General features: G+C 43.1%; 1 protein-coding gene across 1 annotated transcript in view; it reads right to left on the minus strand.

Annotated features, from left to right (window-relative positions):
• Positions 1 to 13,043, minus strand: part of LOC139265612 (serine/threonine-protein kinase PAK 3) — a 261,203-nt gene extending 248,160 nt beyond the window's left edge. The window contains exon 1 of the mRNA XM_070882746.1: positions 12,957 to 13,043. The gene's annotated coding sequence lies outside the window, so the exon portion shown is untranslated. The remainder of the gene's footprint in view (positions 1 to 12,956) is intronic.
• Positions 13,044 to 15,711: the final 2,668 nt, after the last annotated feature.

Raw genomic sequence — 15,711 nt, forward strand, 5'->3', positions numbered from 1 at the left:
AGAAATAGACAGTTTCTTAAACGATAACGGAATAAGGAGTTATGGAGTGCGGACAGGGAAGTCGAGCTGAGTCCATGATCAGATCAGCCATAATCGTATTAATTGGCGGAGCTGGCTTGAGGGGCCGTATGGCCTACTCCTGCTCCTAATTCTTAATGTTCTTATGTTCTTATCACCCCCGGCAACCAAATTTTAATTTGATTTAAGGTACTGGCAAAAGTTTAATTTGATTAATGTGTCGGTTTTAGTGCCCCCCGCGACCCCTTTAATAAGGAAGTACTTGTATTGATGTTTGCCATCTAATTTACCCCTTTAATAAGGGGGCATTTGACTTACAGGTGCAACTAAAATAGTTGTAGAGCTGTTGAATTTCTGCGGTCTGGAAGAATCTGTGTTCCATGTGTATACTGAATGTGTGAGGTTACAGCCCCTGTTCCAATACTTGAAGGGGCCGCTCCTCAAATTCTGGTTGCACTTCAATCCCACACACCTGATCTTTGGGCATCCTGCGGGAGGGGAGCAGGCAAGTTGGAAGGCCTCCTTGTAGGACTGCTCCTGGGCATGGCCAAGGTGGCCATTAACCGTTGTCCAGGCAGCAGGCGGTCGAGGGGGTCCTTCAGCCCGACTGCCTGCCTCTCTTCCATGGTTACATTCGAGCCAGGGTGTCCCTGGAAATGGAGCACGCGGTGTTCACCAGTACGCTCACAGTCTTCCGCAAGAGGTGGGCACCAGAGGGACTGGAGCGCATCATCACCCCCCGGCAACCAAATTCTAATTTGACCGTATTACAAAAAGTTTTATTTGTTCATTTGTCGGTTCTAGTGCCCCTTTAATAAGGGGGCACTTGATTCACAGGTTCAACAAAATAGTTCTGGAGCTGTTGAGTTGGGAGTGGCTTAGCCAGACACATGATGTTCACAAGACTCAATAAAACCCCAGCAAGTTGGGTTCAGGGGATCCACGATGAGGCAAGTGGTTGTAAGCCTGGTGGATGAACTGTAATGTGCAGTGTGATTGTTAAACCTTTGCTAATAAACCAACTAGTTCTTAATAGTAATTCATAGTTGCTATGAATTCTTAAGCAAAGAACCCATGAAGCAAATACATTACACCAACTGCAAAGCTGCACAGATAAATAAAATAAACTTTTGATCAATTACAGATCCATGTGCTCAATTGTTGATATTGGAGGAGAGTGAAAAGGCTAAAGTTCCATAAATTAGCTAGTAAGCATCAAAGAGCTTCCTTGGAAGCAAATCACCTGTCATCCATTCATCAATTGCACTTTGATCCTCAATTAACATACTATGTAAATTTAAGTTTATTTATGGATATTTTAACAGAAAAGATCTCTGATTTGCTTCAATCCCAACCCCACATTAGTTCCTCCAATGCCTGTTTCTTATGTAACGGTTACAACATGTTGACGTTTGCCTTCAACTATAAGGATTTCATCTCAACCTGATGTATCTTTTAGGGATGTATCCAGTGCAGAGACTAAGTGATATAGTGGAACAAGCTAGTTAATCTAAATTCGACTCCACTTGGCTACATACAGGTTTGTACAGTTAAGGCTTTCAAAGTACTGTATCCTTTAAAAAAGACAAGTGGTTGAACAAAGGCTACAAATGTTATCTTGCTGATGAAGGGACTGCAGAATTTTTTTCAGTCATTACCTAAATATTTTCCATCAATTCAATGGTTTAAAATCCAGCTGATGGAGGAGACGAGTGAGTTGCCAAATCAGGCAATTTTCTAATGATCCTGTATGAGGAAACTTTACAAGAATACCAGATAACTTTGAATGGGCCTCTTCAAATAGACACTGTCCTGGATAGAAAGGAATCGTAAAGAATGCAACTAGTCAGAGTTGAATAATTGTGAAGTGATATCGCAGACATTTCTTTTTTATTTTCAGACACTGGGCAGAAATGTCACTTGTGATTATAACTGGCACTATCAGAAGGCTACAGAAAACTAAACTCCTCAGTACTGCAAGTTAATCACAATTTGTTGGAAGCTGCAATCAATGGCCTAAATAGTCTCTTTTATTCTGTTCGACTCTGTTATGAACAACTTAGAGGATGGCATAAAATTGGTCAACAATAAATGGTATTGGAAGCAAGTTAATAGATAAAGATTTGTACAGTTTACATGTGCAAAAATATGAAATTATCTGCAGGGTCTATAAAAATAAGATGTAGTTCCTGTAAAGGAGGGGAGGTGAGCATGTTGAAAATAGTTTCAGAAATGCTGCAGTCAATTGGTAAGAATCTGTTCTGAAGTCTTTAATTGAACTGGAAGATATGTGAATATATGCCACTTGCATAGTGTGAATGTATGTATGTGGGAATGTGCATATGTGCGCATGTGTGAGAGCAGGGAGGAAGAGGGATCAGAACATCAAGTAAACCTGCATTATTCAAGGGCCTCATTTGCATCAATTATTAAGCCACAGAAACTGAACTAATTTGCTGCACCACTCAGTTCCCAATACAGCCTTAGTCAATGCTCCAAAAATAGTACATTTTAATAACATGTCTCAGTGCAAGTCTAAGCTTCTATGTCTGGGATGTACTGGTGCTAGAGACATAATTATATTTTAAAATCCACATTGTGAGAAGGAACTGAAGCAAGGAGGTATCCCTGTCACCAGCCATTTGTGTAGAACTATTTCCTTCCACTGGTGGGTGGGGGAAGAAAACATTTATATGCTTCTACTATTTCAAGACTGATATTTTCCTCTCTGCATTAACTTTAATAAATTCATGAATGTGTTTACAGATTCATTAAAAGTAATACACTGAGGAACATATTGGCCAGAGCAACACAATATCAAGGGCTTAGAAACTGTAAACAAGTTGCTCAAACTCAATTCCTGGAGCTGTTTCTGCCTATAATTTTCAATTCTTATTAATGATATTTTCAAGACATTAGATAATATCTTCCAGAAAGGAGTGATAGCATCTTTGCATAAAGTAACACATCTTCTGTGATTATAATAGTCCAGGCCAAAATATAATTCAATGTATATTAGTATTACAATCTAAATTTTTATTATCTTGCATGACATTTGTGGCATCCACAGAATAACTGACGCCAAGCAGTTCAAAACACAACTTACTGCTCTGGTGATCATGACGTACTTAAATCATTAGTTATTCAGTCCTATTCTCCCACGAGATGAATTTCATATTCAGTGGCTTCCCAATATCTGTAACTGCCACAGAGCACTTTCCAAAAATAAGCTTACATGACTCAGCGACATATATTACCAAAAAAGTTGATGTGCAATTTTGAAATCTATTTACCATGTAGATAAATGAAAATGTTTCCAAATTTCATAACTGTTGTTCCATTTGAATTTTCTGATATATTCTGCCAGTTTGGAAATGGAACCAATAAAGTGCTTCACTTTAGATTAAAGACTTAGGCAAAAGCTTTTCAATTTGTGCAACAACAATCTCTGAGAATTAGTTTAGAAAAAAAACAATTACTTCCCTAAAATGCAAGCAATGATATTGCAGCAAGACACAGCGATAAATTTTAAACATTTTGCCGACTAAAGTCATCTCCAAAACAATATGCTTTTGGAGCTCTTGATCTTGCAGCCTTGCAAAAAATAACCAAAACTTACAAATGATCTACAAGTTCAGTAATGTAATCCTGGTTTGGGCATAAGCACAGAACCACAGATGACAGATTACTCAGTGCGACTACGGTCATTTAGCCAGTTTTGTTGGTACATGATTTGCCTCAATATGACAATCCAAAAGAAAGTAATTAATTGTGTGAGGGGTTTTGATATGTTTTGACAATGTGATATATTACAACATAATTGCAAATATTTCCTTTTATTAAGCTTTTAATAATTGGTCTGAACAGTAGTTGATGGGTGATAGATACATAGACTACATGTAAAAGATATGTTTAAAAATAAACAGAATTCCCCGCTTACCCAGGGACAAATGAAATATTCAAATCACAAAGAAAAGCAATGACATGTGTACATCTGTCTACTTTAACTTCAAACTGCACACTGAATATTATCACTAAGCTATCAGACAGCTACTACCAACTGATACTGCACTGTGAGCAATACTGAGGGCTTGTGCAGTGCTGAAATGTTGGAAAATCCTACTATCTTTTACAAGTTTTACATCTCCACGGCAATATTCTGACACACAATTAAGATTTTAGATGTTCTAACTTAATTTTACAGAATCTTTTGCCTCGCTTCCTCTTTGTCTTTCATTCTTACTATGATCTACAAACTTTCAACTCCAAAGTTTGGAATCGCATAAGCACTTGATTAGCTTGATTTCTCTTCTCTGTTTAGCCTTGGTTGTGTTCCTCCACCTCATTACTTCAGTCCAGCACACTGGTGCCGAGTGGCCATCTTAAGATTTCTGGGCTCGAGAATCCATCTTAGCTTTTCATTTATACAAGAGAACAAAGACATAAGACTTAATTGAACCTAAATGTATTTAGTGACATGAACACTGAACCTAACACTAGGCTTCAGACAAGAAATTCTTGCAAGCCAACCTAGCTGCATGATCGTTCAGTGTCATACAGATGACCTGGATGATCTGCAGCCGTCAGTCACTATCCTTGCTACCTAAACTAGCAATATCTCAAGATGACTTACCTGCCCTCAGGATGATGTGGCACATAAAAGATGGGAACTGGAGGAAGTCCCAAGCACTACAAACCCATGACTCCTATTAAGGTGATCACCCTGGCCATCATAAGGACAATAAAGGAGTAGGAAAAGATGAAGCAGGAAGTGCCCAAGCTCAACTCCAGTACCAACATGTATTTGTAATATCTTGCCTTGCTCCCCACCCAGTCACTGACACGCTCCGTTTCAGTTCTATTAAACACATTACACTGCAATGCAAACATTGCTTGATGTATAACACCTCTTTGACATATGTTACTCTTCGGTTGGCATAGGTCTGGAAGAGAATGTCACCGAGACCGGTGTCCCTGTGTAAGCCAGCACCTCACTGCACCCTGCTTCACTCTCACAGCCTCTGCACGGCAACAGCACAGCTGTACACACCCCAGAACATTAACGTGCTGGCCCCCTGCATAAAGCATCAATTATCTCTTTGGGGCATCTATGGACAGCAAAGTGGCCCATCTTCTTTGAACTAGCCTGGAAGGAATTGAAGACATACAAGTTGAAGATGTGGTCCCCTTGACAACCACCAGCAATGCCATTTAATGTACAAATTATTTGCAGGTCTTCCTGAAACAGAGGGCAAAGCTCCATAACTGTCTCCTTGTAATTTCAAGCCCTCCTTCAATGAATAATTATATCAGCAATGGCTGCCACAACTAGGGTTACATGTGCTTTACGTTTCTCTCTCCTCCCCCCTCTCTCTCCCGCCTCTATCCCCCACTTCTCTCTCCCCCCTCTCTCTCTCTCCCCCATCTATCCGCACTTCCCCCCCCCCCCCCCGCTTCTCTCGCCCTCTCCTCTCCCTCTCCCTACAGTAATTCCAGAACAGATAAAAACCGGGTAAGAAATGTGTGTAAATCCATACTCCCCATGTTACTGGTTGCTATTTCAGATTTGTCCCTGGTGTAACCCATCATCACTAATAGCAATTTCTAGACTATAATCCTCACAATAAAACAAAGGATTCTGAATAGCAAAATACTGCAATAAAGCTCACACAAAACAAAATGAATGGAGCAAAGAGGTAGACTGCAATGCTAACAATGAATTCAAATCTATGCATTCAAAGCAGGTTTTATTACCAGACCAACAAAAACAATCTTTGTATTTATATATATATAAATTCATTGATACATGACTGGCCATCTCCAAGACTGCCTTTGGGAATAATGCACAAAACTTATTTACCAGGATAACAGGTCACACAACTCAGCCCACTTGAAATCAAGGTGAACTTTATTTGGATGCACACCAGCTGAAGTTTCCAACGTTAATATGCTGATGTTCCTGTGTGTATACACATAAAGACAAAGAAAATGCACACACTTAACATATCCAACTCATTCTTAACAGAAACACACAAGGGATGAAGGTATTGGTGTGAAATCTCACATACAGGTTCAAATTTATACATCAAGATTGAAGTATGATGCATATATTTCTCTTAGGTACAGGAAAGTAAATAAGTCAACAAGGGTCAAATGCGATGGTAGGTTTTCCAAATTAAATGTGTTGCAAAGTACAATTGCATGAAAGTGGGTAGCAAGTAATTTAAGCTGGTTGTTTCAAGCTGTTCAACATATTTCCATTGCAGAAAGCACAGAACCACATCTGTACAATCTGCAGGCTCCTCTATCATGTGCTCTAGTGAAGAACTCATTTTTCTCTTTAAAGTCATAGGTTTTCAAACCAGGATCTTCAGTTTTATCAGATCTCTGTTCACCTGGGACCAGTGGCTCTAGAATTCCGTATTTACTGACTTACTGATATGTTGGGCTGGATATTAACTTGGAGCCGGGGAGGGAGCGAGTGGGCTGGAATGAGGTCGGGAAACCCGGAAGAGCAGGTTCTCCTCAGGTCCTGCCGAATTTAACGGCAGGACCTGATTACCATTTTTTGTTTCCGTTTCCCAGCTAGATTGAGAGGCTGATTGGCTGTCCGGCAGGTAGGCACTCGCCATCAAGCTGCAGCCAGGGAGCAGAGAGGGGGGAGGGAGCGATCGAGGAGGCTGGGGTGAGGGGAGGGGAGGACAATCGGAGTCCGGACCCAGGCAACATCGGAGAGGCCGGGGCGTGGGGGGGGGCGGTGATCGGAGTCCAGAGGCCATAAGGAAGAATGGAGGCCAGAGCAGGGCGGGGGGAGGGGGGAGTTCAGAAACATAGAAAATAGGTGCAGGAGTCGGCCATTCAGCCCTTCGAGCCTGCATCACCATTCAATAAGATCATGGCTGATCATTCACTCTTTTCCTGCTTTCTCTCCATAACCCTTGATCCCTTTAGCCGTAAGGGCCATATCTAACTCCCTCTTGAATACATCTAACGAACTGGCATCAACAACTCTCTGCATAAGAGAATTCCACAGGTTCACAACTCTCTGAGTGAAGAAGTTTCTCCTCATCACGGTCCTAAATGGCTTACCCCTTATCCTTAGACTGTGACCCCTGCTTCTGGACTTCCCCAACATCGGGAAAATTCTTCCTGCATCTAACCTGTCCAGTCCCATCAGAATTTTATATGTTTCTATGAGATCCCCTCTCATTCTTCTAAACGTCAGTGAACACAGGCCCAGTCGATCCAGTCTCTCCTCATATGTCAGTCCTGCCATCCCGGGAATCAGTCTGGTGAATCTTCGCTGCACTCAATCAATAGCAAGAACGTCCTTCCTCAGATTAGGAGACCAAAACTGAACACAATATTCCAGGTGAGGCCTCACCAAGGCCCTGTACAACTGCAGTAAGACCTCCCTGCTCCTATACTCAAATCCCCTAGCTATGAAGGCCAAAATGCCATTTGCCTTCTTCACCACCTGCATGCTAACTTTCAATGACTGATGTACCATGACACCCAGGTCTCATTGCACCTCCCCTTTTCCTAATCTGCTGCCATTCAGATAATATTCTGCCTTCACATTTTTGCCACCAAAGTGGATAACCTCACATTTATCCACATTATACTGCATCTACCATGCATTTGCCCACTCACCTAACCTGTCCAAGTCACCCTGCAGCCTCTTAGCATCCTCCTCACAGCTCACACCGCCACCCAGCTTAGTATCTTCTGCAAATTTGGAGATATTACACTCAATTCCTTCATCTAAATCAGTGATGTATATTGTAAATAGCTGGGGTCCCAGCACTGAGTCCTGCGGCACGCCACTAGTTACTGCCTGCCATTCTGAAAAGGACCTGTTTATCCCGACTCTCTGCTTCCTGGTCTGCCAACCAATTCTCTTTCCACGTCAATACATTACCCCCAATACCATATGCTTTAATTTTGCATAACAATCTCTTGTGTGGGACCTTGTCAAAAGCTTTTTGAAAGTCTAAATACACCACATCCACTGGTTCTCCCTTGTCTACTCTACTAGTTACATCCTCAAAAAATTCTAGAAGATTTGTCAAGCATGATTTCCCTTTCATAAATCCATGCTGACTTGGACCAATCCTATCACTGCTATTTCATCTTTAATAATTGATTCCAACATTTTCCCCACTGCCGATGTCAGGCTCACCGGTCTATAATTCCCCGTTTTCTCTCTCCCTCCTTTTTTAAAAAGTGGTGTTACATTAGCTACCCTCCAGTCCATAAGAACTGATCCAGAGTCGATAGACTGTTGGAAAATGATCACCAATGCATCCACTATTTCTATGGCCAATTCCTTAAGTACTCTGGGATGCAGACTAGCAGGCCCTGGGGATTTATTGGCCTTCAGTCTCATCAATTTCCCTAAAAGAAGGATCGGGATGTGGGGAGAGGGGGGTTGTCTGATCCCGGGGTGGGTGAAGCAGGTAAGCGGAAGATCACTTACTTCCGTCCTCACCTCCCTTTAGCCGTTTGGTTTCCAGAGGCCTGGGAAACCCGGCCGGCCAGGGTTAAATTTAAAATGGTGGTTAAATATGAGACACGCAGCCTCATTATAATATTTAAATTGCCAACCCACCTCCTGTGAGCAGGTTGGTTGCCTGACCCCTGCCCTGCCTCCATTAACACCAGAACTGGGCGATTAGAGTCGGGATTCAGATTTTAAAAATTTTATTATCTCACCCAACCCAAACCCGCCCGTTTTGTGGTGTTAATATTTCTGTTGCTGTAAACTAATCATTTTTTAAAATGTTTTCTGCATCAATAGATGGTTTACCTTTCATTAGCTGACAGTCTTTCACAATTGAGGACGAGGGTCCCTGGGAGAGTGTTGATATTTGCAGGAGGATCACACAAAGAATCACTGCTTTCAGTCAATACTTTTCAAAATAATATGCATGTGGTACTAATACATTTCTGAAGTGCAAGATGTCACTGGTTCAGTGTGAAATGAAATCAAGTCAATTTAAGCACTAGTCCAACATCCATATCACAAACATCAACTTTAGTGCCTTTAACATAGAAAAATGTCCTAAGAGGCAAAAGAAAAAAATAGATGCTGAGCCAAAGAAGATGTTCGGAGGAGTGACCAAGAACTTGTTCAAAGAGATGATTTTTAAGCAGGCTTGTAAAGAAGGAGATGGAGAGGCAGAGGCTCAGCCTTCAATGGTGGAGTGAAGGACGAGGAAGATGCAAAAGAAGCCAAAATCATAGGAATGGAGAGTTATGAGGAAGGGCTTTGCAGTTCTGGAGGAGTTTACAGAGGTAAGGTACAGGCACCCACTCTTTGAATGAGCTGAGGTTTAGGGAGGGTGGAGAATGGGAGGCTGGCTAGGAGCACGTTGGAATATTCTGGAGGTGACAAAGACATGGATGAGGGTTTCGGCAGTAAATGGGCTGAGATGGGGTGGGCAATGTTGTGGAGGTGGAAGTAAATGGTCTTTGTGATGGAGAGGATATGGATCGGAAGCTTAACTCAGTCTTGAATAGGATGCTGAGGTTTTGAACAATCTGGTTCAGCTAGAGACAGTGGCCAGTTAGTGGGATAGAACTTGTAGAGTTTGTGATGGGGCCGAGACAATGGCTTCAGTATTACCAATGTTTAGATGAAGGAAATTAAATAGGATTACATAGCATTACATAGAATATACAGCACAGAAACAGGCCATTTGGCCCAACCTGTCCATGCTGGTGTTTATGCTCCATTCGAGCCTCCTTCAGTCTTTCATCATCTAACTCTTATCAGCATAACCCTCCATTCCATTCTCCCTCATTTACTTATCTAGCCTCCCCTTAAATGCATCTATACTATTTGCTTCAACCATTTCCTGAGGTAGTAAGTTCCACATTCTCACTGGGTAAAGAAGTTTCTTCTGAATTACTTGTTTGATTTCATGGTAACTATCTTATATTGATGGCCTCTAGTTTTACTCTTCCCCACAAGTGGAAACACTCTCTCTGTACCTACTCTATCCAAACCTTTCATTATTTTAAAGACCTCTATTAGGTACTTGAGCATAGGCTGACACACCAGTGCAGTGCTGAGGGTGCGCTGCACTGTTGGATGAGACGTTAAACCAAGGCCCCGTCTGCCCTCTCAAGTGAACATAAAATATCCCATGGCACTATTTTGAAGAAGAGCAGGGAGTTATCCCCAGTGTCCTGGCCAATATTTATCCCTCAATCAACATAACAAAAGCAGATTATCACCTTGCTGTTTATGGGAGTTTGCTGTGTGCAAGTTGGCTGCCACGTGTCCCACATTACAAAAGTGACTACACTCCAAAAGTACTTCATTGGCTGTAAAGCACTTTGACACATCCAGTGGTCATGAAATGAACTATATAAATGCAAGTCTTTCTTTCTTTCTAGTCACCCATCAGCCTTCTCTTTTCAAGATAAGAGATCCAGCCTATTCATCCTTTCCTGATAGGTATACCCTCATATTTCTGGTATCATCCTCGTAAATCTTTTTTGCATCCTCTCCAGTGCCTCAATATCTTTTTTATAATATGCCGATCAGAATTATACACAGTACTCCAAGTGTGGTCTAACCAAGGTTCGATACAAGTTTAGCATAATTTCGCTACTCTTCAATTCAATCCCTCAAGAAATAAATCCTAGTGCGTGGTTTGCTTTTTTATGGCCTTATTAAACTGTGTCGCTACTTTTAGTGATTTGTGTATTTGTACATCAAGATCCCTTTGCTCTTCTACTCCATTTAGATTTGTATTTTCCACGTAATATATGACCTCCCTATTTTTCTTACCAAAATGTAGTACCTCACATTTATCTATGTTGAAATGTATTTACCAATTATAAAGTGCAACTTATCCAAGGCTGGATATTGGGCAAGCAGTCTGATAGCACAGTGACAGTTGAGGGGTTGAGAGAAGTGGTAGAGAGATAAATCTGGGTATTATCAGCGATCATGTGGAAGCTGACTCCATGTCTATGAATGATGTTGACAAGGGGGCAACATGTAAATGAGGAAGAAGATGTGGCCAAGGATGGATCCTTGAGAGACTCTGGAGGTGGGGTGGGAAGAGAAGAAATTGGTAGCTAATGGATAGGGGATTGCCCTGCCAAGCCTGGGCAATCCCACTGAGCTGGACAGTGGAAGAGAGGCACTGCAGGAGGATAGTGTGCTCAACCATGTCAAAGGGTGCAGAGGGACAAGGGGATACCATGCACCATGGTCACATTCACAGAGAATGTCATTTGTCATTTTGGTCAGTGCTGTGAGAGGGGAGGAAATATGATTGGTGAGCTTCAAACAGAGAATTGCAAGACAGTAGTCACAGATTTTGGAGGTAAAAACACATTCAAGGACTTTGGATGGGAAAAGGAGGTTGAAGATAGGGTGAAAGAAAGAAAATCTTGCATTTATATAGCGCCTTTCATGACCACTGGACATCTCAAAGCGTTTTACAGCCAATTAATTACTTTTTTGGAGTGTAGTCACTGTTGTAATGTAGGAAACACGGTAGCCAATTTGCGCACAGCAAGCTCCGTGTGATAATCACCAGTTTTTGTTATATGTTGATTGAGAGATAAATATTGGCCAAGACACCGGGGATAGTTTCCCTGCTCTTCTTCAAAATAGTACCATGGATTCTTTTATGTCTACCTGAGAGAGCAGACAGGGCCTCAGTTTAATATCTCATCTGAAAGATAGTATCTCTTACAGTGAAGCACTATACTGGAGTGTCAACCTAGGTTTTGTGCTCAAGTCTCTGGAGTGGGACTTTGAACCCACAACCTTCTAACTCAGAGGTGAAAGTGTTACCACTGAGCCACAGCTGACACTAATGGTGCCTGGGTGGTAGTTTGCAAGGACAGGGTGTTTTTTTTTGGAGAGGGTGATGATGACAGTTTTGAAAGGGAGACAGACAGTGCCTAAGAAGGGAGAACCAATTCACATGAGGGTCAAGAAGGGAAGTTGGATTCTCTACAGTTCAGTGGGAATGGGTTCAAGGGAGCAGGTGGCGAGTCTCATGGACACGATAAGCTTAGGGAGGGAATGGAGAGAAATGAGAAGCTGGAGAGAGATAAGAGTTTAGGCCTGGGGTGGGGGTGGCTGCAGCTGTTTGTGGAGGGACACGGAGAATCTTTAGAACCTATCACTTTATTACTTTTAATCCAGGTCAGTTTGTTGGTATGGTTAAGATCTGACATTTGTAGGTGAACTAGCAAGAAGTCCTAGCCCCTCCAAATAAAAAAAAGTAGCTAGAAACTCAGTGAGTCATCCCTATGATTGCAGAAAGAAAATGCAGTTATCATTGCTTTGGTGCAACAAAGTCTCATGTGAAATCATCACATTTCTTAAATAGAAAAATACAATTCATATTTTTTTTTGAAAGTTGACAAAAAAAATCCTGAAAATATTAAAATCCTGCTCACAAGAGATTCAGAGAATATGCCAGTGAGAGCTGGGTTTGCATGTCTGTACATTATTATTCCCCACCACACAATAGCAGGTGTAATCTAAATAGCTGGACTGACATGACAAGGTGGGAGAGAGGAGATCCCCGCTTTGTAACAAACCGTTACTGCCTGCAAGCTTCCCCAGCGTACAGGCGCAGTTCCCTTTGCAGACACCCAGATAACTCGTTACAGGGAGAGAAGCCTTTACACGCCAAACACCCCGCTGCTGCGCGCCTTTGCAAACACGATTGCGGAAAAAAAAATTAACAAGATCTGCAGATTAACAGCAACGAGAGAGCCCCGGAGCCCCAGACTCCTCCCGAAACGACAGCAGAATGACAGCCTCTGCGCCAGCCCGCTGCTCTGTGCAAGCTCAGGGTTTTGCTCAATGCGCCGCTTGTGTGTGTTGCGCTGGCGATGTGAGCCCCCGCTGCAGCAATTCTTTTAAAGAGGGTGGGGGATTTATTTAAATGAAATACCTCTGGATCCCCTTCTCCGATCTACCGGCTAGCTCTCCCTCTTCATCCCTGCTGTCCTCTCAATCGCTCTTACAGTCTCTCTCTCTCTCTCTCTTTATTGTTCCTCCTGGATGGCGGACAGAGCGGAAGTAAAACCTCCAAATATGTGTCAGCCCTATCAAAATTACTCACAGGAGACTCTTCCCGAGTGTGCACAAGCTCCACAACCTCTCCCCGTTTACATCTGACAAAATAAACCGATTCACACCTAATCTTTATTACTCGGGGTTCTTTTCTACATTCATTATATATATATGTATAGATATCTGATTTGATTATGAGTGTAAGAGAAAAGGCTTCCAATGTATGTGTCATGATTGCAACATATGAAGCTATTACTGTCGCTGTAATTTCCCCCTTTTTCCTCTCCTGAAGGCCTGACACACATGGCAACTTATCAACTTCCTGGAATTCCTACCCCAGAGGGCTGTGGATGCTGTGGGATTAGGCTGGGTAGCTTTGTCGGCCGGCACGGACACGATGGGCCGAAATGGCCTCCTTCCGTGCTATAAATTTCTATGATTCTATGGTTAGTTGTTGAGTATATTCAAGATGAATTGATTTTTGGATATTAAGGGATATGGGGTTAATGCAGGAAAGTGGAGTTGAGGTAGAAGATCAGCCATGATCTTATTGAATGGCAGAGCAGACTCGAGGGGCCGAATGGCCTACTCCTGCTCCTATTTCTTATGTTCTTATGACAGCATTAGCCACCCTCCTGGCACTCAAGAGGCCACTCTTCATGTGTGAGCCTAGGCACTGAATGCCACCAGACTACTTAACTGTGGAAGGGTATCACAGCTGAGCCCAATCTCTGGCATCCACACAGGTGCAGGGTTTACTGGATAGTGATCAGGAGAGAAGGATACTGGTTGCTTTCCCCTCTCCCTCGCCCTTCCTTTCTCAGGGACGCTAAGATAAATTGCACATCCCAACTAGAGATCAGCTATCTCGGCACTGACCAGATATCAAACCTGGGAGCTTCCTAACAATAATCCATAATCCCTTAGGAGCACAGGTATTTAAGGAGGCTTCACAGGTTGGAGAGGCACTCTGGAGACCTGCAATAAAAGACTAAGGTCACACTTTACTTTGAGCTCATAGTGTTCAGTCTGACTCTTTCTCCATACACAACAACTGGCGATGAGATACAGATAGCAAACCCAAAAATGCAGAGAACAGTGGGCATCCTGGAGAAACTTTCGGAGGGAGATGATTGGGAAACTTTTGTGAAGCGACTCGACCAATACTACGTAGCCAACGAGCTAGATGGGGAAGAGAGCGCTGCCAAACATAGAGTGATCCTCCTCACCATCTGTGGGGCACCAATGTATGGCCTCATGAAGAATCTGCTCACTCCAGCGAAACCCACGGAGAAATCGTATGACGATTTGTGCATACTGGTCCGATAGCATTTGAACTCGAAGAAAAGCGTTCTGATGGCGAGGTACCAGTTCTACACCTACAAAAGGTCGGAAGGCCAGGAAGTGGCGAGTTATGTCACTGAGCTAAGACGCCTTGCAGGACATTACGAATTTGAAGGACATTTGGAGTACATGCTCAGAGACTTTTTAGTATTTGGCAATGGCCACGAAACCATACTTCGCACACTATTGACTGTAGAAATCCCAACCTTGAGTAAGGCCATAACGATAGCCCAGACGTTCATTGCCACTAGTGACAATACAAAGCAAATCTCTCAGTTCACAAGTGCTGCTACAAGTACTGTGAACAAAGTGATGTTGTTTTCGAATCGTAACGTACAGGGCAGGTCATACATACCTGCAGCTGCCCGTCCGCAGATCACTCAGAGTCCACCATCAAGGGTGATGAATGCAAGGCCATTAACACCTTGTTGGTGCTGCAGAGGTGATCATTGTTTCCATTCATGCCGATTCAAACAGAACATTTGCAAGGGCTGTGGAACAATGGGACACCTCCAACGAGTGTGCAGGTGAGCTGCTAAGCCTGTTAAACCTGCAAACCACCATGTTGCAGAGGAGGACAGATCCACAGAGGATCACGATGAACCAAAGCCTCAGATAGAGGAGGCAGAGGTACATGGGGTGCACACATTCACCACGAATTGTCCCCCGATAATGCTGAATGTTGAACCAAATGGACTCGCGGTGTCAATGGAGCTGGACACGGTGAAAGCCAGTCCATCATGGGCAAAAAGACTTTCGAAAGGTTGTGGTGCAACAAGGCCTCAAAGGCCAGTCTTAACTCCAGTTCGCACGAGAATAAGAACTTGCACCAAAGAACTGATTCCTGTGATCGGCAGTGCTACCGTAAAGGTCTCCTACGATGGAGCGGTGCACAAGCTACCACTCTGGGTGGTACCAGGTGCTCGGCAGGAGCTGGCTGGGAAAGATACGCTGGAACTGGGACGACGTCCGAGTACTATCGCCCGCTGACGACACTTCGTGTGCCCAGGTCTTAAACAAATTTCCTTCACTGTTCGAACCAGGCATCGGGAAATTCCAAGGAGCAAAAATGCAGATCCACCTAATTACGCGGGCGCGGCCCATCCATCACAAGGTGAGAGCAGTACCGTACATGATGAGAGAAAGGGTAGAGATCGAGCTAGACCGGCTGCAAAGAGAGGGCATAATTTCCCCGATCGAGTTCAGCGAGTGGGTCAGTCCCATTGTCCCAGTCCTCAAGGGAGACGGCACCATCAGAATCTGTGGCGATTACAAAGTAACTATCAATT

The sequence above is a fragment of the Pristiophorus japonicus genome, chromosome 6 (genome assembly GCF_044704955.1).
Source record: "Pristiophorus japonicus isolate sPriJap1 chromosome 6, sPriJap1.hap1, whole genome shotgun sequence".
Classification (NCBI taxonomy): Eukaryota; Metazoa; Chordata; class Chondrichthyes; family Pristiophoridae; genus Pristiophorus; species Pristiophorus japonicus.